This window comes from Oryctolagus cuniculus, chromosome 5, assembly GCF_051225735.1.
Source record: "Oryctolagus cuniculus isolate XC-2025 breed Fujian yellow rabbit chromosome 5, ASM5122573v1, whole genome shotgun sequence".
Classification (NCBI taxonomy): Eukaryota; Metazoa; Chordata; class Mammalia; order Lagomorpha; family Leporidae; genus Oryctolagus; species Oryctolagus cuniculus.
Genome location: NC_142871.1, coordinates 170,100,001 through 170,120,000, shown reverse-complemented (window position 1 = coordinate 170,120,000; position 20,000 = coordinate 170,100,001). Strand labels below are relative to the sequence as shown.

At 48.7% G+C, this 20,000-nt stretch overlaps 2 long non-coding RNA genes and 3 other non-coding genes across 6 annotated transcripts in view; 3 read left to right on the top strand and 2 right to left on the bottom strand.

Annotated features, from left to right (window-relative positions):
* LOC103345140 (uncharacterized) overlaps positions 1-20,000 on the bottom strand; it is a 297,246-nt gene that overhangs the window by 218,625 nt on the left and 58,621 nt on the right. Inside the window, exons 3-5 of one of the 2 annotated variants that reach the window (XR_016234427.1) lie at positions 13,248-13,380; positions 11,962-12,083; positions 10,855-11,156 (exon numbers count right to left, since the gene is read on the bottom strand). The exons of the other annotated variant lie outside the window; for it this stretch is intronic. This is a non-coding gene — a long non-coding RNA (uncharacterized LOC103345140). Of the gene's footprint in view, positions 1-10,854; positions 11,157-11,961; positions 12,084-13,247; positions 13,381-20,000 lie in introns of those variants that run through there. 2 annotated transcript variants of the gene reach the window in all.
* TRNAS-AGA (transfer RNA serine (anticodon AGA)) lies at positions 5,284-5,365 on the top strand. The gene has a single exon. It is a non-coding gene; the product is annotated as a tRNA-Ser (tRNA).
* TRNAS-UGA (transfer RNA serine (anticodon UGA)) lies at positions 8,132-8,213 on the bottom strand. Its single transcript has one exon. It is a non-coding gene; the product is annotated as a tRNA-Ser (tRNA).
* TRNAQ-CUG (transfer RNA glutamine (anticodon CUG)) lies at positions 12,991-13,062 on the top strand. Its single transcript has one exon. It is a non-coding gene; the product is annotated as a tRNA-Gln (tRNA).
* LOC138849853 (uncharacterized) overlaps positions 19,890-20,000 on the top strand; it is a 4,353-nt gene continuing 4,242 nt past the window's right edge. Inside the window, exon 1 of the long non-coding RNA XR_011389083.2 lies at positions 19,890-20,000. This exon is cut by the window's right edge and continues 64 nt beyond it. This is a non-coding gene — a long non-coding RNA (uncharacterized LOC138849853).

The following is a 20,000-nucleotide window of genomic DNA, read 5'->3' as shown; positions in this document are numbered from 1 at the left end:
CAAAAACGTGTACTCTCAATTTGGGAAATTATCAAACTCAACAGGAGGGTACTTCGTGTGAATTTTAAAAAACTTTTGCACCAAAACACTTGTCTTTCTTTTAATTCACGTTTTCCATATACTTTTGGAAAAAATTTCTTGTATTTTGGAAGATCTGATAGTATTAGGATATTAATTTTTCCTAAATTGATCAATAGATTCAATAACGCAATAAAAAGCCCAGCAAGTATTTTTCTTAATTAACTACAAATATTTGGAAATGCAAAGGAACTTGAAAAGTCAAGTCAATATTGTGGAAGGGGTCTTGCGATTAAGGCATTCCCCTCCCCATCCCATATTGTGATGCCTGGCTTCAATTCCCAGCTCTGGCTCCTGACCCCAGCTTCCTGCCCATGCAGACCCTGAGTGGACCTGGATGGTGTTCCTGGCTCCTGGATGCGACCTTGACCCCAGCCTGGACATTTCACGTATTTTGGGAGTGAATCAGTGAATGGGAGTGCTCACTCTTGCTCTCTCTTTCTATATATATATATATAAAATTCATCTAATACATACATGCATATGTATTTCCATATATATGTACATATGTAGTAAAAGAAGAATTAAGCTTCAAGATGCATGCTGCCAATCTACAAAATAGGTTATTAGTCAACTCAATCAAGTAAGGATAGTCTCTTTAATAAATTATGCTGGAACATTTATTTTACATATAGAGCAAAATAACCTTGACTCTTCACATCAGAAGCAAAGTCATTTCATGATAGATCTCAGTGTGAACAGAAAAAATAGTTAAGTTTCTAGAAGAAAACATAGTACAATATCTGCATGAACTTTGACTACAGTTCTCAAACAGGACATTAGGAATCTGTACCATTAAAAATAGAGGTTGGTGAGTTGAACTTATTTTATTTATTTTTAAAAGTAGATTTATTTCTTTCATTTTCTGAAAGATGGAGAGATTTTTTCCATCCACTGGTTCACTCCCCAGTGGCTGCAGTGGCCCAGCGCTGAGCTGGGCCAGGATGAAGCCAGGTGCCAGCAGCTAGGAGCTTCAGCAGGGTGGCAGGGGCTCTCATTAGCAGGGAGCTGGATAAGCAGTGAAGCAGCTGCGACCTAAACAGGTGCGCATATGGGATGACGGCATCATAGGCAGTGCTTAACCTGCTGTGCCCAACCCCAGCCCCTGGACTTGTTTTAAATTAAGGATTTATTGGCTGCAAAAAACATCATTAAAGGAAGTGAAAACTCAGCCATGAGTGGAGAAGGTTTGCAATATCTACATCTATATTTAACTATCAGATAACTAGTAGCTAGAAGCTATGGTTTGGATGTTGAATGTCCCCCAAAGGTTCCTGTGTGAAAGACTTGGTCCTCTGAGTGGCACTGTTGATGGGGGATAAAACCTAGGAGGTGGGGTTCTTAGATCACTGGGGCTGTGCCCTTGCAAGGTGGTTCTTAGGAGAGGTTGTTAAAAAGCCCAGTCTTTCTCTGCTTCCTGGCTTGCCATGAGATCCTTCCACCCCTTTGATCTGCATCAGCTATGGGGGCCTCACCAGAGTCTACACCAGGCCACTTGGACTGTCAGCCTGGAGAGACCCGAGAGAGCTTCTATGAGCCGAAAATTCTGTCTCGATTGTGCTTGTCATACTGCCACATGCATATTGAAAGATTCATCAAATTGTATTATTAAAATTTGTGTCTTTTGCAGTTTGTAAATTGTATCAATTTAAAACAAGGAAAGTTAATGTAAAATAAAGATAGCTTCAGTCAAAGAAGAGTTGGGAGGATTTTTCACTATCAACTGAAGAATAAGACATAACTGAGAACCATAAGAAAATCTGAATATTGGAATTAATGGACAAATTAGCATGGTAGCTGATTTCATGGTTAATATACAAAAATTTAAACATATTTTTATAGACCAACAAAAAGCAAGGGGAAATTAAAAAGTTAAATTTCCAATTTCAATAGCATGAAAAATGTCAATTACTTAGGAGTAAATCTAAAAAGATGTGTAAGATAGCTACACTAACACTTTTTATTTATCAATAAAACTATCTAGGAGAGGTAGAAAAATGTAAATACCTTTCAGTCTAAAAAAAGGCAAAAGAATTAGAGAACAACATGCTACTAAATGTAAAAGAACAGCAACTTAAACTCAACTGAATATATATTTGTTTTTAATATAGCCAGAAATATTTAAAAGACAGAGACTATCATATGAAATAAAAATGTGCCCCAGACTATCAGGTGTGCTCCTTATTATAAGCACACACTTTAACTATCTGGATTGAAAGAAGGATTAAAAAAGTGTAAAAGACATACTGAGACAAGTCACCAGAAATGATAAGCCAGAGCAACCCTGGGTAGATCAGCTCCCCATACAGGTGCTCCTTGTTTATTGTGCTTCACAGATACTTGCTTATTCTCACAAGGGGAAGGTCTGGCCAACCCTGTCAGTCACTGTACGTTTTCTGCTACAGCTCACCTCACGACTCTGTGGCACATTTTGGTAATTCTCACAGTACTTCGGACGTGTTACAGTGATCTACAATCAGTGATCTCTGGTGTTACTCTTGCCATCAGTTTTGGGCACCACAAACATTGTTCACCTAAGACGCTGAATGTAGTTGATAAATGTGTGTGTCACTGACCAGCCGTGCCTGTCTCTCTCCCTCTCTCTGAGGCTTCCAATTCCCTGAGACACAACAATATTTAAATTAGAGGCCTCTACTCATTAAAGTGAAAGGGAGAGCTGTCAGTCTCTCACTTTAAATCAACAGCTACAAATAAGCTCAGTGAGGAAGGCATGTGGAAAGCCAAGAGAGGCCGAAAGGGAGGCCTCTGCACCGGGGGACAGGTGATCAGTTCATGCACAAAGCTTTTGAAGGAAACTGAAAGCAACATTCCAGTGAACACACAAAGTTTAGGAGAGCAAAACAGCCGACTGCTGATGTGGAGGGAGTCCTAGTGATCTGGACAGAAAGTCAAAGCAGCCCCAACATTCCCTTATGCCAAAGCCTAATCGGATGGAGACCCTAACTCTTCAACTCTGTTTGGGATAAGATAGATGAGGAAGCATGTGTCTGGAATTCAGTTCCAGGCCCAAACAGATTCGAATTCCAACAGATCAGAGGACAACGCAGTGGTTTGTAGGTTTATACCTCCTTTATTCACAGTGGAGGCGAGAAGTACAGGACAGCCACTAGCCTGTGACAGCATCCTCACTGGGGGCCACAGGAGGCATCCTCACTGGGGGCTGTGGCCGTGGCCAGGGTTGGAATCACGCACACAGAGACATGTACATACATCCGCAGACCAGTTTCCTCATGTTAACACCACCCACAAACAACCGCACACATCTAACCACGCCCCCCCCCCCAGTTGCTTCCATGGGCTCACAGACAACAGCAGCTCATTGCCAAGCATTACATAACAGCTGCGGGCAGCTAGCCAAGCAGGTGGCCCTGTTCCAGGCACACAGGTGCATAGAAATAGAGAAAGGCGTGGGGACTTGATAAACTGCACCTCTCAGCCTCATCTTCCCAACAGGAAGCTGCAGACGAAAAGTTTCAAGCTGACAGAGGTTGCCACATAAGGTTTAGGGAAAGAAGCTCACTGTCTAACATAAAAGTGCATAGTGCGGCAGTGCTGATGGAGGAGCTGCCGCAAGCTATGAGAGACCTGACCCACAGATCCCCAGTGTAGATGGAACACCCTCGGGTGCCGTGTAGGACTGTCACAGCTACAGAGGAGGGAGGAGGCAGTGCCTGGCTTCAAAGGCCGGGCTGACCCTTGTGGTGGCTAATGCAGCTGCTGACTTCAAGTTGAAGCCAGTGCTCCTTTACCTCTGGCAATCTGAGGGCCCGTGGGAATTACACTAAATCTACCCTGCCTGAACTGTTACAACATGGCTTACTGACATTTAAAGCCTGCTGTTGAGGCCTACTTCTCAGAAAAAAAATGTCTTTCACAATGTTACTGCGCATTGACAAGAGCACCTGTTACCAGAGAGCGCTGACGGCGATGCTCAGTGAATTTGCTTCTGTGGACCTAGCAGAAGCCCAAGTCAGCTGAGACTATCTGTGCTGTGAGGATGCCCTACAGCTGGGCCCGGGGAACGCGACCCCTCAACAAACCTGGAGAACCTCAACAGTGAACCAAGAAACCCTGCCCTGGGCAAGGAAACATCTACTGTCCCTTGAGAAGGCCTGAGCTTTGCCTCTTGTGGCCATTGTAGGAGGCAGGATCGATGGCCCATGTTTTGTCCCGCACTGCAGGCAGAGGACATCCCGGGTCAGAATGAGCTTGGGAATATGTTGTATCTCCTTAATCAAGTCTGGTAGGTATTCCCAGATGTTTGATATTCAATGCAGAATGCCTTGATTTTCAGTGTGCCTGATAAGCACGCATAAGTCGGTATCAAGTATTGAGTTCAATCCATGTTCAATGCATACAATTGAGACTCAATGCACGCTTTCACTCAGCAGGAAAAGCATAAAGTATAAACCAAACTCAGGCTTGAGAACATCCAGCTCAGGCAACTGACAGGTGCTTTCCAGGTTTAAATCCTCACAGAAATTGTTTAGCAAGTTGAATCCAGCAATTGGATTGCATTAAAAAAGAAAATACACCAGTGCCCTGGAATGCTGAGGGGTCAGAGGACCTGGAGGTCACGGGTGGCCAGAGGCCGGCTGCAGGTCCACAGGGTCGCAAGCACACTTGAGGGCCCTCGCACCGGCCCGGGCCCCCCAAAGCCCCGGCTCCGCCCCAGGCCCCTCCCAGGCGGCTCCCTCACTGCTCCCTTCACCGCAGCCCAGCCCCAACGCCCAGGCCCCGCCCCATCCCCCCGCTCCACCGCCCAGGCCCCGCCCCACCGCCCGGCCCCGCCCAGGCGGCTCCCTCACTGCTCCCTTCACCCCAGCCCCGCCCCACCGCCCAGCCCCGCCCCACCACCCGGCCCCGCCCAGGCGGCTCGCGCACGGCTCCCAGAGCCCAGGCCCCGCCCAAGAGGCTTCCGCACGGCCCCCATCATCCCAGCTCCGCCCCACCGCCCTGGCCCCGCCCAGACGGCTCCCGCACGGTCCCCATCACCCCGCCCCGCCCCACCGCCCAGGCCCCGCCCCACCGCCCAGGCCCCGCCCCATCCCCGCCTCACCGCCCTGGCCCCGCCCAGACGGCTCCCGCACGGTCCCCCGCCCCCGCATCCCTGTGCGCTCCGTGAGGGTTACGCGGGAGATGCGCCTTCTCGTCCATGCCGGGGTAGAAAGCGCCGGGAGCCGGGTAGTCGTGGCCGAGTGGTGAAGGCGATGGACTAGAAATCCATTGGGGTCTCCCCGCGCAGGTTCGAGTCCTGCCGACTACGCGCGCGAATTTTTCCTGCGTCAGATCGTGCGGGAACTCGCGGTCCTGGGGAGCGGGCGTCCTCCCTCCTCCACTTTTGTTAAACCTGGGCCGCCGGCTCTGGCAGAGCGGAGCCGTGGGGTCAGCGGCTCCAGGGGTCTCGCCACAAACCTGCGCTGCTAGGCCGAGGAGCAGGGAGACCTCGGGTGGATGAATTGGCTGGGGTGGGCCGCTGAGGACTGAGGACCGAAACTATTATTAGAGATAAGCAGAGGCCTGCAGCAGGGCATTCCTCGTTAGTATAGTGGTGAGTATCCCCGCCTGTCACGCGGGAGACCGGGGTTCGATTCCCCGACGGGGAGGCATCCAGCTGCAGTTTTGCCACTACCTCCCTCAAAAAGTTATGAGCGAGGCGATTAGGTGACCACCCACACCCGGCCTCTGTGAAGGGTCGAAAGGAGAAGCTGGGTTTAGGCGTCACAGGACCTTGATAAAGCTGGGTGGCAGCTCCCTCCCCTCCCCTGCAGAAAGAATGGCTGGGCACCTGGCCTGTGTTGGAATGGGGAGCCGTGTGAATGTTGATCGCATCATTCGTGGGCCAAACAAAATGATCATTTTGAAAATTCGCCTGCCTTGATGCCCTGGCAGGGCCTGACCGAATGATTTCTTTCGGGGGCCTTAGAGCTCACCTGTGCCCGAGGTCCAAGTCCCCATCCTTTTAGACGTCAAATCCTGCAGTGAAGACTCCCCAGGGCCAGCTGGGGGTTTGTGTGCCCCTCGCGGCTGTCCTGGTTGACCTGGTGCCCCTGGACGAGAGCATCCTGAAGTGGAGAGGGATGGCCAAAAGCCCCTGACCTGGAATAAGAGGAGACCCCCCAAGTTGTCAACATTGCTGCTCTCAACAATGCTTCAAATTCCTGTGAATGTCAGTGAATTAAAAGTTGATAAGAAAAAATACCATTATGGGTTGAGTATTTCTTTTCTGAAATGCTTAAGGCCAATAGTATCTCGTATTTTTTAGTATTATTATTTTAGAAGATTTGCAGGAGCTGGTGTTGTGGTTTAGTGGGTAAAGCCGTCACCTGCAAAGCTGGCATTCCATACAGATGCAGGTAATTGTTCCAGCTGCTGCACTTCCAGTCCAGCTCTCAGCTAATGCGCCTGGGAAAGCAGCAGAAGGTGACCCAAATCCTTGGCCCACCGCAATCCACATGGGAGACCTGCATGAAGCTCCTGGCTCCTGGCTCTGGTCTGGCCCAGCCCTGGCTGTTGCGGCCATTTGGGGAGTGAACCAGCACATGGAAGACCTTTCTCTCTCTCTGTATCTCTTAACTCTGACTTTCAAATATATAAAGACAAATCTTCCATTAAAAGAAGCAATATTTGTATATACATAATGGGATTATCGGGGTGGTACCCATATTTAAGTTTAAAAAGTAGTTTATATTTCATATGCAGCATATATATTTGTAGCATGAAGGCAAGTTTATACAATATTATACAATATTTTCAGTGTGCCTGAGTTTTGACTACATGGTTTTGTCAGCATTCAAAAAGTTTGGATTTGGGAATGTTTTGGGTCTCAAATTTTTGAAAGATGCTCAGCCTAAAGCCATAGCAATCAAGAGAGCATGGTGCTTGTGCAGGGATGGAGAAATATGCCAAAGGAACTGAAGAGCGCGTCAGAAACATACAGTCCCCTGATTTAAGACAGTGCTCCAGGGAAAGGCCATTCTTCTCAGGAAGCTGAAATTCGGTGAAGTTTTCCAGCAAAGATTGAATGCGTGTAATGTTCTTTATAAACTAATCTATATGCAGCTCAGTAGCAATCGCTGTGGAACCATGGCTGGGCTCACAGAACACTTAGCATACAGCAGGCAGCCACGTGGACTTGGGAGAGGCAGACTCTGGATGAGAGTCAGGGGTGGCGTCAGCCTCCAGCTGCAGACAGCAGCTATGAAAGCGCCTCCCATCTGCCGCCTCGTCCGCCCCAGCTGTTTGGCTCCCTGGCTATAGACATAAACTAGAATTCGAGCTCAGCCCAGCCACTTACTCACTGGTGTGACCTGAAGCCAGTAATTTTATGCCCACGGGACTCAGTTTCTAGGTTTGTAAAATAGAACAACAGTAGCACCTGTTTCTTAAGAATATTGCAAGGACCATGTAAGTTAAGATACACAAAGCCTTGGGAAGAAAATGTGCATTATAAATGCCTAATAAATATGATCCGGTATAAAAATCGTTTCTATATATAAACGACACGTAGTCTGGTAACCACCGTGTTTAAAAAATAAATCTGTTCCCTGTTGCACTTGTGAAAAAGTGACTTTATAATTTCACTATGCAGCATTAGGCAAGTGGGTCAGCAGTCTCTTCGTCTTTAGAATGGGACTCATATAACCCACATGATAGGAACATACTGGTGATTAAATGAGACAAAAAATATAAATGCCAATACTGTGCCTGGGACAGAGTAAGATTTTTTTTTCTTAAGAAACGGAAGCTGTTTTTTAAAAAATACTGTTTTATTAAAAAAAACGGAAGCTGTTAAAAAGAAAATACTGTTCTATAAACCCTGCGGTCCCTAGAACACGTAGTAGCAATGAAAGACCTCCAGGCTGGGAGAGAGTGGATACCCAGAGGAAGCCCACCCCTGATGATTTCGGCTAAGGAAAAAGAAGGTCGCCTGCTCAGACGCCAACTACACCGCCCATGCGGACGTTGGAGGGGCGCCCGCTTCTAAATAGCGGAAGGGAGGCAGACAGCATCGCCCTGGGTAGGCCAAAACCGTAGCCGGCAGGATTCGAACCTGCGCGGGGAGACCCCAATGGATTTCAAGTCCATCGCCTTAACCACTCGGCCACGACTACCTACGAGGTGAGTGTCCCTGTTACAGCATTTGGAGATGCGAACGCGGTGCCGCTCGGGCAGCGGCGGCACTGGCGTGGAGAAAGATGCCTTGGTGCGATGTTACTATTAAAGAAGTCATCCATAACCCTGGAAATTCAGTTCAGGAACGTGGAGTGCAAAGACGCGTTCCGAGACGGAAGATGGAGATTCTCTCTGCCCGGGAACTCCGCTTGGCTAGTTGCCTGGGCACAGCTGTTTGTGGACACCCTCAGGCCCAGGGGGTCTGGAGCTGGGCGCGCCCTAGTAACTTCAGTCCTCCGCCTGAATACTAAGGCAAAACCTCTTCGCCGGCTTCACACGGCTCTGCCCTCCGGCTGGCTTGAAGGACTAGCTGAGAAACCGGGTTTGGGCGGAGGTGTTGGATGAGAGGTTAGTGTCAGGTCCTGCTCTCCTGGACGTGGGAGGAGACGGAGCTGAGAAGGTCCCCACGCTCCCCGGTGGAGGGAGACCAGCAGTTCCCGTGGGAAGACGTCTCCCAGGGTTTTGCAGTGGGGGCACCTTCTCTCCCCAACCCAGCTCACAAGAGTTTGTGAATGCCAAACTAACTGCAGGTTGTTCCTGGGTTTAAAGACGGCTGCTTACGGGAAACACCGCAGACCCAGGCTTCCCATTTTTCTGTTCTACACAGAGGATGGCCAGGACAAAGGCTTTGGTGTCTGGGAATGGAGGCGCTTCCCCAGGGCTCCGACAGGTAGGTTCAGACAGACTTTCAGACACTGGCAGGAGAAATCCTTGAGGTCTGGGGGTCTTTCTTTCCCACATCCATTTTATTTCAGTCCAGCAAAAAGACAGCTGCTCCTGTAGTGGGTTGAATTGTGCCATTCAAAAAGATGGGTTGAAATGATCCATTTTCATGGAAGGAATTGGTTACTGGGAGCCCTGAGTGGGGAAGGGGATCAAAAACACCGACTTGGGGAGCAAGAGGCAGTGAGAACCCCAGGGTGGGAGCCCCATTTTGGGCAGGATCTCCCTCGGGGGCAGGAATCCCAGAGAAGCAGGATGTCCATCTGGTGCAGGTGTGTGGAGATGACGCAGACTGGTATGGCAGGATCCTGATTCACCACTTCCAGGGACATTGCAGGGAAGGGGCTGGTGGGTGGGGTGCCGGGGTGTGTGAACTACCCCAGCTTCTATCTTCCCTCCGTGTTCTCCTTTAGCCAGCTATCGACTGAGCCCAGCAGGGTCAGGTGGGTGGAGGAAATCAGCGGCCAGGACTTTTGAAACAGAGGTGATAAACAGGGGAGCCAGGAGCATGTCTAGGTGCAAGCAGCCTGCAGACGGTCGTATGCAAGCTTTCCAAAAACGTCTCTCTTCTCAGAAAGTGGTTGGAGGGTCATCTCCACCCAAGAAAGGACCAAATCCAGGAGATCTGTGACTCAGTGCAAAGAGGATTAAGCACAGGAAAGAAGGTTTCCAGCAGAGGGTGATGTCCCAGGACAGCTGCACACAGCTGGAGGTTGATCAGTGCAGACCGGATGGGTTAATTAAAAAGGAACTGAAAAAATGTTTGACCAAATTCAGAGAATTTTGCAGCCCTAAGGGGAAATTAGTGTCAGCTACACAGAAAATCTCTTTTTCTGTCATAGGAGTTAGTCTCTCTTTTCAAAATTTATTTATTTATTCAAAAAGCAGATTGAGAGAACAAGTGAGCAAGAGATTGTCCATCCAGTGGTTCATTCTCCAAATGCCTGCAACATCTGGGTCTGGGCCAGGCTGAAGGAGTCAGGAGCCAGGAACGCCATCTGGGTCTCCCATGTGGGTGACAAAGGCCCAAGCATTTAGGCCATCCTCCTAGGCCTTCCCTGGCACATCAGCAGGGAGCTGGATTAGCAGCAAGGCCTCTCTGATATGGGATACAATTGTCAAAAGTGTAGGCCTGATGCCCGCTCCAATTTTTCTAAAGATTTGTTTGTTTGAATGACAGAGGGACAGAGAGTAACACACACACACACACACACACACACACACACACAGAGAGAGAGAGAGAGAAAGAGAGAGAGAAAGAGAGAGAGAAAGAGAGAGAGATATCTTCCAAATGCTGGTTCACTCCCCAAACGGCAGCAGCAGCCAGGCTCTGCTGATCCAAAGCCAGGATCCAGAAGCTTCCTCCAGGTCTCCCACTCGGTGCAGGGGCCCAAGCACCGGGGCTGTCCTCTGCCTCCCTCCCAGGCCATAGCAGGGAGTTGGTTTGGAAGTGGAGCAGCCTGGGCTTGATCTGGCACCCACCTGCGACGCTGGCAGGAAAAGCCAGCCTCTCTGATGTTCAGAGTTTAAGGATTCATCTTGAGTGAATGAATGCCCACATTTGCAATTTATTTGAGGCACATACCTTTCTCCTTTGAGGACAGAATCAGCATCTCACAGAGACCAGTACATTTTTGTAACAAATCTCAGAATCTCAGAATGGGTCCAAATCTGCTGTGATAAAAATGCAACCATTTTTCAGGGTTTTGTCTGAACTCCAGTGTTTGAGTCACCTCCTCAAACTGTGTTGTCTGAAACCCATGCTCCAGGCATGCTGTGAGAACTGGTCTGACCAGTACAGGTGCACTTCTGACCTAATGTAAAAGACCAAGCTTAATGAGATGTTCAGGCGTAGTGAAAGATGATGTTCAATTTCTGCTTGTTCCATTTATTTCTGATTAGGTTAGACAACATACAGATCAATGCTGAATGGAGAAGGTTCTTAGCCCAGGCCCCACAGATTTCATTCCACAAACACCCTGCTGTTGTCAACAAAATGAGATGTGTCTCGCGACATCTTTCTGGTGCAGAGGATTCACAGGTTTTATTCCATGTGCTCTGGAATCCGGAGTAAAGGTCATGGTATAATCCTGGTTCTAATGACTTCTTGGTCTTGGGAATGGGAAAGAGACTTTTCCAACAGCATCTTGTTGTTGTTGCTGTTAGAATAAATAAGATGGTGATGAGTGTGAAGGGTCCACACCAATTCCCACAGACTGAAAGCAGCAGGTCCCTGCCGGGGAACCCCCCTCAGCCATGTAGAGGGCATGGCACGCTCACTGTTCTTTTTCTTTTCTTTCTTTTTTTTTTTTTTTTAAGATTTATTTATTTATTTGAGAGAGAGTTACAGCGAGAGGGAGAGGCAGAGATATCTTCCATCAGCTCATTCATGGCCCAAATGGTTGCAATGACCAGAGCTGGGCCCATCTGAAGCCAGGAGCCAGGAGCTTCTTCTGGGTCTCCCACAAAGATGCAGGGGCTCAAGCATTTGGGCCAGCAGCAGAGAGCTGGATCGGAAGGGGAGCAGCCGGGACTAGAACTGGCTCCCACATGGGATGCTGGTGCCACAGGCAGAGGCTTAGCCCGATGTAACCCCACAGTGCCCGCCCCTTACTGCTCTACTGAGAGCAAAAAGCACATGGACTCTCCCATGCTCCCCGAGGTCACTCGTGCTGCCCCTGGTATCTGCAGTTCAAAGCAGACAATTGTGTCCCTAAAGCAGGCCCCCTGGCCTGACCCATGACCTCAGGTCATCCCCCAACTTTCACCGTGGCACAGGTCACCAACTGCATCCCTGTCTTGCATCTTTTGCAAGAAGAAATCTGGGCTTCGGCTCCCTTCGGTCACTGCCCAAACCCAGACATGCAGTTTTCCTTCACATCACAGCATCACAGCTTATCCAGACTGCTACCTCCCATCCCCTGGGGTCCCTGGACCGTTCAGTGTGGGTGCCGCTGTACTCACAGCCCTTCTCTGGGATCCCACATGCAGGCCAGCACCTCCAAGTCGGGGCCTTGCTTTCTGCTTCCTTCACTTAAGGGAGCCCACCCTTTGGTGGGTAAGGTGGTCTCAGGTGGGTTCATTTCCTGCAGTTAAGAAGTGAGGAGTTAGGCTATTTGGAATTACTCTGTGCAGCAGACTCCCTGGAAGACAGGAGTTGGCTGCAGGTCAGAGAGGCTGCTGTCAGATGTAGGAAGTGGTTTGAATCTTCATGCTAAGTCATATGCATTTTATTTAGTTTCCAAATGTCTCTGCATTTATGTATTTATCAGTCATTTGTTTGTATCAGGGCACGTCTTTGGTGTTTTGGGTTAGAACCCACTATTTAATTTGCTGTCGGGGCACATATCTTCAGGTACTTGCTTTGCCGAGCCCAGAAGCCGGTACAGCTCCGGCGCCTAGGAGTGCTCACTCCACGTGTGTGGTATGGACCTCAAGTGTTGCAAAAAGCCCGCGGCGAGCTGGAGCAGGGTGGAGAGTGCTCACGGTGTTGCGTTTCCAGTCCTGCGCTCTGGTGAGAGGGCGGTGGGCACCCCGGGCCGGGGGAGCGAGGCCGCGGCGGGTGGCCGCTGGCAGTCCTATCGCCGCAGTGTCGCCTGCGGCAGGAGAAGGGTCCAGCCCTACGCCACCATCGCTCCTGGGATCTTGTTGGGAAGGTCCCAGTCTCAAAGACCGCCCGCCCTCGGCCCAGGACTCTGCCCCTCGGTGTGGCCGTCGGGTAGCGGTCGCCGGGCGGTGTCCGGCGTTCGAGGAGCCGCGAAGGCAGCGCCGCCGTCCCCGGCAGCAGCGGGCAGAGCCCCCTGGACCCCTGCCCCTGCGCAGAAGAGCCCCCTGGGTGCTGCAGGGCCGCTCGCCGGGCGCCCGAGACCCCGCAGCCCCGAGCGCGCGGGAGAGGACGCCAGCCGCGGCCCCGGCGTCTGTGAGGGAGGCGCCGGGAGCAGACAGGACGTGCACCTGCTGCTGGAGGCGCTGCTGCGCCCCGTTCCAGAGCGGGGTTCCATGGTGTAATGGTTAGCACTCTGGACTCTGAATCCAGCGATCCGAGTTCAAATCTCGGTGGAACCTAGGCTTTTTCTTCCTAAGAACAAAAATGACCCCACAAGAGGGCTGGTTCTAAGGATTGGTTTCCCTTTTAGGGACTCTGTGGCCTCGTGTCCCTTTAACCACCCCCCCTCACACACACACCCACTTAACAGAGACTGACACACAGCCGTGATGGTTTAGAGTTGAGTCCTCCCTCTTTGACTTACTGCTTTGTAGAAGGTGGTGGTGAAGCACTTCCTGTGACCTGACTCGGCGCGGGGGGACCCCTCCGCGCAGAGCGGGCTGCACCAGGCGTGGTCTGTCAGGCGTGACCGCCAGGACTTCCAGGTGCTCCGTTTTCTGTGAGAAATGAAGAGGGTGAGAACGTACTCATTCTTTACATGAACAGTGACTGTGAGCCCTCTGAACACTGCTGGACCCACTTGAATGCTTGCGGCAAGCTTAACAGAGCGACGAAATAGCCTGGTGAGCTTGAGTGCTTCCATGGTGTTCTTTTGGCCGTTTTTGTGACATTACTCATCATACAGAATTGCTGTCAATGCCAAATGTACTCCACAGAAATCATAGACAGAGCTTGAAACTGCATCAGAGGCTATCTCTAGGATCGTCTTATCTTCACAAAACTAGGTGTTCCTATTGCAAATTAATTCATTTTCTGCTAAATGTATGGATTTGTCATAACCTAAGGAAGGTGAAGTTATTGGGTCCCTCAACAAGTAAGTTCAAAGTGCTTTCCTTAACTTGATCTCATCTACTGGTATTTCTAAAAATTGTATACTTTTATTATAAATACAGGATACCAGACTAAACATAATGCATGGATTTTACTTCTTTCTGTTAAAAATTAACCCTTACTTTGTTGCATGGAACTGCCATTCATGAATTCATTTCATGTTAGCGGTTGTGTAATATGTGATTGTGTGAATATGCCACAGTGCGTTCACTTGCCTTTAGTGGGAAAGCCACAGAGCTGCATATAATGTGAATGTCATTTTTGAATTGTGTCAGTTCTTGGGATACAAGAAGTTAAAAACTGTCTTAAGGCGGAGAAAATCCCTGATTCAGTAACCGTACATTTAGCTGAGAGTTTATAATTCTGAGCTGTCACTTTCTCTCCACACATACTTCAGTGCACAGTGATCAACCCCCTTCAATACCACCCCTCCTCCTAATGTTTCATGACAGTTATGTTTCCACTTCCAGGCCCTAGACCACCACTGCCCCTAAAAGTGTAACAATCGACCTGTATTCAGCACACTTCTACTCTTGACCTTGGCGGGAGCAATTCTGCCTAAGATTTACTCCCCATGTTTCTTCGGCAAGAATTCTCGCGTTGGCACATCCCTGCAACCTAGCTGCACAGAAGCCTAGGGAATCTTCACAGCCAGTTAGGGTTGCTGTAGCAAATCCTGAAGACTGGGAGTCTTAAACAGCCAACATCTACCTATTGCTCACCGTTCTGGAGGCTGAAAAATTCAAATGTAAAGTGCTCTCAGAGTCTGTCTAAGCTTCCTGGGTTGTTGACTGCCGCCCTCTTGCTGTGTCCTGGTAGGCGGGGACAGAATGTTTCTCTGGGCTTCTGTTGTCAGCAGAGAGCACTCACTCCATTCCTGAAGGCGCCACTCTGCTGACTTCATCACCTCCCAAAGCTCTCACCTACAAACGCCATCACGCTGAGGATGAAGACTCAAGACATGAACTCGGAAGGGGAGTGGGAGGGAGTTTTGGGGGGAACAAGCATTCAATCCGTAGCAGAAATTTAGTTATGGCTGCTCCCTTGAGGACATACAACTAACCCTAAGAAAGGCCCCCTAGTTACGTGAAGTCTTAGCCATATATAGCACAGTGTTCATGGATATGATCATCATCTCTGAGTGCAATTCCTTCTTCGGAGCTTCCTGGAGTTCTCTCTTTCCATTATTTCTCTCTTCCCTTATTTACCTCCTGAATCTAACTGTAAGTCATTAAACACAGTAAACAAAGCATTAGATCCTTAAGAGCTAAATACAAGAAAAGGTAACTTTAAAAAGAAATAATAGAGCCAAAAAGGAAGAAATACCTTCCTCAGTATGAAAGCTCAACCATAATTTGAAAGTAGATACAGCAAAGGTGATGAACAGATTAATGAACAAAGATTGGAACTGATGAATGAAACAGAACACAGAGTAGGGACATTAGAAAACACACAAGAACACCAAAACACACATGCCTGCATGAAACAAGATTGCTGTTAAAGTATCCATAATGAATAACTTTTGAGATGTAGAAACAAAATGAAGCTAAAATACAGTAATAATATATGAAATGGAATGTCATGGTCAGAGCCAAATTATACCACATTCACTTATTATGATAGAAGATTAAAATAAAGTTTACTGAAGTCCTAATTCATACAAATATTGAGTGATTGATTATAAATATATTGATTGTCTGAAGTCATAGCCAAAGCTAAGTAGCCTTTTGCTATTATGTCTAGATATAAAAAAATTAAGAAATTGGTTAAAAATCAATTAGCATTATATTTATATTTATATTAACACAATAGGTTAGAGCTATTTTAAAATCAGAAGTTTCAAGCCCGATATTGTGCGTTACTGTCATTCTGTCTAGTCATCTACTGTGCAGCTGGGCCCACCTTCAGTTTAGAACATCTGTACTTGTTTCTAACCATTCCTTCTTTCTTCATAGGTTTTATTACATAACCAATTATGTGTGTAATAAAGACATCATGCGGTAATGCACAATTTTGGAGTTTTTCCTTCTTGTGAAATTTTAATATGGCAAAGTAGACTTTTTTTAAATAAAGATTTATTCATTTATTGAAAGTCAGAGATACAGAGAGGGAGAGACAGACAGAAGAAGGGAGATCTTCCATCTACTGGTTCATGCCCCACATAGCCACAATGACCAGAGCTGGACCAGGCTGAAGCCAGGAGCAAGGAACTTCACCCAGCTGCTTGAGCCACCCCCTGGGGCCACAGGAGCAGAAAGCTGCAGTCAGGGGCTGGAGCCAGAAAGCAAACCCAGATACTGCAGCGTGGGATGCAGTTGTCTTAGCTGTTAGGCCAAACGCCTACCCCTAAACCTGTTGTTAAATTCCATTTTTCCTTGGACTTTTGGAAGTCCCCTTACTTCTGGGGAATTTGACTCTATGCTTGTTTTTGCTCTTAAATGACTGCTATTCAGATAATAAGTTAAATCTGGGTGATACACCTTCTTCATATCACTTCGAGTTTTACGGTGATCAAACAACCCCATCTCATGATGCTCTATCAAACAGAGACTCAAGGTTATGGAAGGAGGCACCTAGCTGTTTGACCTTCATTCTGACTGGGAGAGGGAGATCTTGGGAAAATGAAAGTCTCGCTTCCCTACTCTTTTCCTGAGACACCTGTGTGGTATGTCTATGTGGTGCGCGGCACATGTGTGTATGTGTGCGCTTTGTGTGTGATAACTGTGGTACATGTTGTTTCAGGTGATGGAAGTCAAGGCTTTGCCTCTGCTATTGGGGGCTGAGTCACTCATCCTCCTAGAAGTGAAAGTCCCTAGAAATGGAGAATTTAACTCCTCACAAAGTTAACTAAAAATGACAAATAATCAGCCTAGACATAAACTTTTAAAAATCGTAAACTTTTAGAAAAAGAGGCAGGCAGGCCTAGGCCCAGGGCCTTTCTAAAGAACTTGACTTTCTGCCGGGAAAGTGCAGGGCCTCCGTCCCCTGTCCCCGGGCACTCCTTGCTTTCATTGTATTGATCATGCAGCACAAGCACTGATTGCTTAGGTGACCCTCAGGGACACTGTGGCTGTTAACTGTCTTCCCAGCTCTGCCCTTTAAGGCTTAATTAAAGCATCCAGTCAATGGCTGTTGTTGTCTGGGTAGTCAGCTGTGCTCCCAACCTACCAATGAAACCTCTCATGAAGAGGTTTCCATGACAGAGAGAGTTTAGGACTTCTGTGTCAAGAACTCAGGGATAAACAGCCAACTTCAGCATCTTAGCTGCTCCCCTCTCCTTTAGGTTGCTTTGTACTGCTGACTCTTTGAGTCCTGGGAACATCCAGGCTTGACAGCAAGTGGTGCAGTTGCCAAAACACACCTTCCCACCTACCCGCACAGACCCCTGCTGATACAGCTGGGGAAGCTGGGCTCTACAGAGAGCAAACACTGAGCTGTCCTGAGAAGTCCAGGAAACACTGTAGCAACGCGCCTAGAGCAAAGAGGAAAGGCAGAAGATGTGTGCAGGGAAAGGTTTCAGACCACAAGGGCCTGGTCTCTGCGAAAGGAGAGGAGAAAGAAAGGTAGGAAAAGCTTCAGCTTTGGGCTCAGCTCTGAGACAGTCTTCCCTGGCCCAGCGGGAAGCTCCAGGGAAGACTGGCCACAAGGACACCTGTGCCCAGCAGCCAGGAGTCAGTGTAGACCCAGGAGGCTCCGTGGGAAGGAACTGACCTCAGCCTGGCCACAGTGGAGGATGGTCAAAGGCTGAAGCAAGACGCGTCTGACAGCAACCCTGCAGCTGACACAAGTTCCTTCTTGAAGGGCGATCCGAGAGACACGCCTCCACGCTGCCAGCAACCAAGAAATTTCAGTGCAGGTTAAGATCATTGAAGAAAGCTATTGGGGCAAACTGACTTACCTAATTAACAAATACAGAGCGATAAATGCAAGCTAAAAATAGATATTGTTTTTAAATTTCTCTGGTGGGCCTAGCACAACTCTTAAAAAATTTAGAAGGATTGAAATGACGCATAATATATTTTGTGAGCCCAGCATAATGAAAATAAAATTAATAACAAAAAAAATCCTCAAATGTTACCAGTGAAAGAACACTTTTGTAAAAAGTTATAGCTCCTGGCTGGAGCTGTGGCAATGTTCTGTAATGCGTAAAGCTGCCATGTACAGTGCCGGCATCCCATACAGGCACTGGTTCAAATCCTGGCTGCTCCTCTGTGACCTGGGAAAGCAGTGGAAGATGGCCCAAGTCCTTGGACCCCTGCACCCATGTGGGAGACCCAGAAGAAGGTCTTGGCTCCTGACTTCAGATTGGCCCAGCTCCAGCTGTTGAGGCCATTTGGGGAGTGAACCAGCAGATGGAAGACCTCTCTCTCTCTCTCTCTCTCTGCCTCTGCCTCTCTGTAACTGCCTTTCAAATAAATTTAAAAAAAAAAAACTTTAAAAAAATTATAGTTCAAAGAAATCAGATTCAGTTAAAATGCAGGAGAAAAAGAAAGGATAATTCCAAAGTTGTGTTATGCAGCCGAACTGCTTCTCCAATTGCATATTTTTAGAAACAGGAAACCTTCTTTTTGAGTGTACTCCCATCTCTACCTGAGATGCCTGAAATGCCTGCAAACAGGACAGGGCCACAGGGCCAGTCCCACAACTCCATCCGGGTCTCCCAGTGAGCAGCAGGGACAAGTGCTTGACTCTCATCCTGACATTTATCAGCAAGAAGCTGGAATCAGAAGCAGAGCCTGGTCCTGAACCCAAGCACTCGTATATAGGAAGTGGGTATCCCACTAGGCCAAACATCAGTCCCACACAGGAAACCTTGACATTCTCTGCTGGAAGTTATTTTTTTTTCCTCAAGAACCTAGGAAGAACCAGCACATTTAAAAAATATTGGAAGGTTATAAAAATATAAGATTAGGTCTCACTGTCTAACTCTGCCTGTCAAAAAAAATATGTAAGATTAGGGGCCGGCATTGTGGCATAGCAGGTAACGCAGCATACTGGCACTGGTTCATGTCCCCATCCAGTTCCCTGCTATTATGCCTGGGAAGGCAGCAGAAGATGGCCCAAGTGCTTGTCCCCTGCGCTCAGGTGGGAGAAACAGAAGAGGCTCCTGGCTTCAGCCTGGTCCTGTTCTGGCTGTTGTGGCCATCTGGGGAGTGAACCAGGGGATGGACGATTCTGTCTCTCCCTCTCTGTAACTCTTTCAAATAAATAGACAAAAATAAATAAAGTATAAGATCAGAACACTAAAAAAAAAAAAGAAAGAAAACATAAGCAGAGTATATCAATAAGGTCAAAACGGGCATTTAGGGAGAACTGAGAATATTATATAATCACGACTGAGCAAAAGGCCGAGAAAACAGAAAATATGAACATCAGGAGTAAGTGTAGGACCACATGATATGCTCATTAAGCGTATGTCAAGAATATGTTAATCAGGAGGGCATCTGGCACAGCAGTTAAGATGTAGTTTGGGACACTGGCATCCCATACCCAGAGTGCTGGGGTTAGTACCGGCTCCAGCTCCCATTCCAGCCCCCTGCTAACGCACACCCTGGGAGGACCCTGTCCCTGCTAACCCACACCCTGCGAGGACCCTGCCCCTGCTAACACACACCCTGCGAGGGCCCTGTCCCTGTTAACGCACACCCTGAGATCGCCCTGTCCCTGCTAAGCCACACCCTGAGAGCGCCCTGCCCCTGCTAAGCCACACCCTGAGAGGACCCTGCCCCTGCTAACACACACCCTGCGAGGGCCCTGTCCCTGCTAACGCACACCCTGGGAGGACCCTGCCCCACACCGGTAGGCCCCAGACGCAGCTGAGAGCCTGGGGCAGCCCAGACTCTTGAGATGTTTGGGGAGTGGACCAGAACACGGGAGATCTCCTTGCGTCTTTCTCTGTGTTTCTCTCTGCCTTTCAAATAAATAACAACCGGGTAAGAAATTTCTCCCCAGAGTTGGGAGGAGCGGAAGGAAGAAGACCCGGAAGTGAATTTTGGAAACACCTCGACGTTCCAGGCCTATTTTACCCAGCAGAAGGGGAGGGGCTATGGCCGTGGGGGACCACCGCGGGAGGAGGCCCTGAGGCCTGGGAGGACCGCCTGGGGTGGGGGGTGGGGGCCGAGGAAGAGGAAGAGGGAGCGGCCAGAGCGCAGGACGGCCGAGGCCGGACGCCCAGGTCTGGCCCCCAGGAAAGGATCCGGCGTCGGGCGCCCCGGAGGCTTCGTCT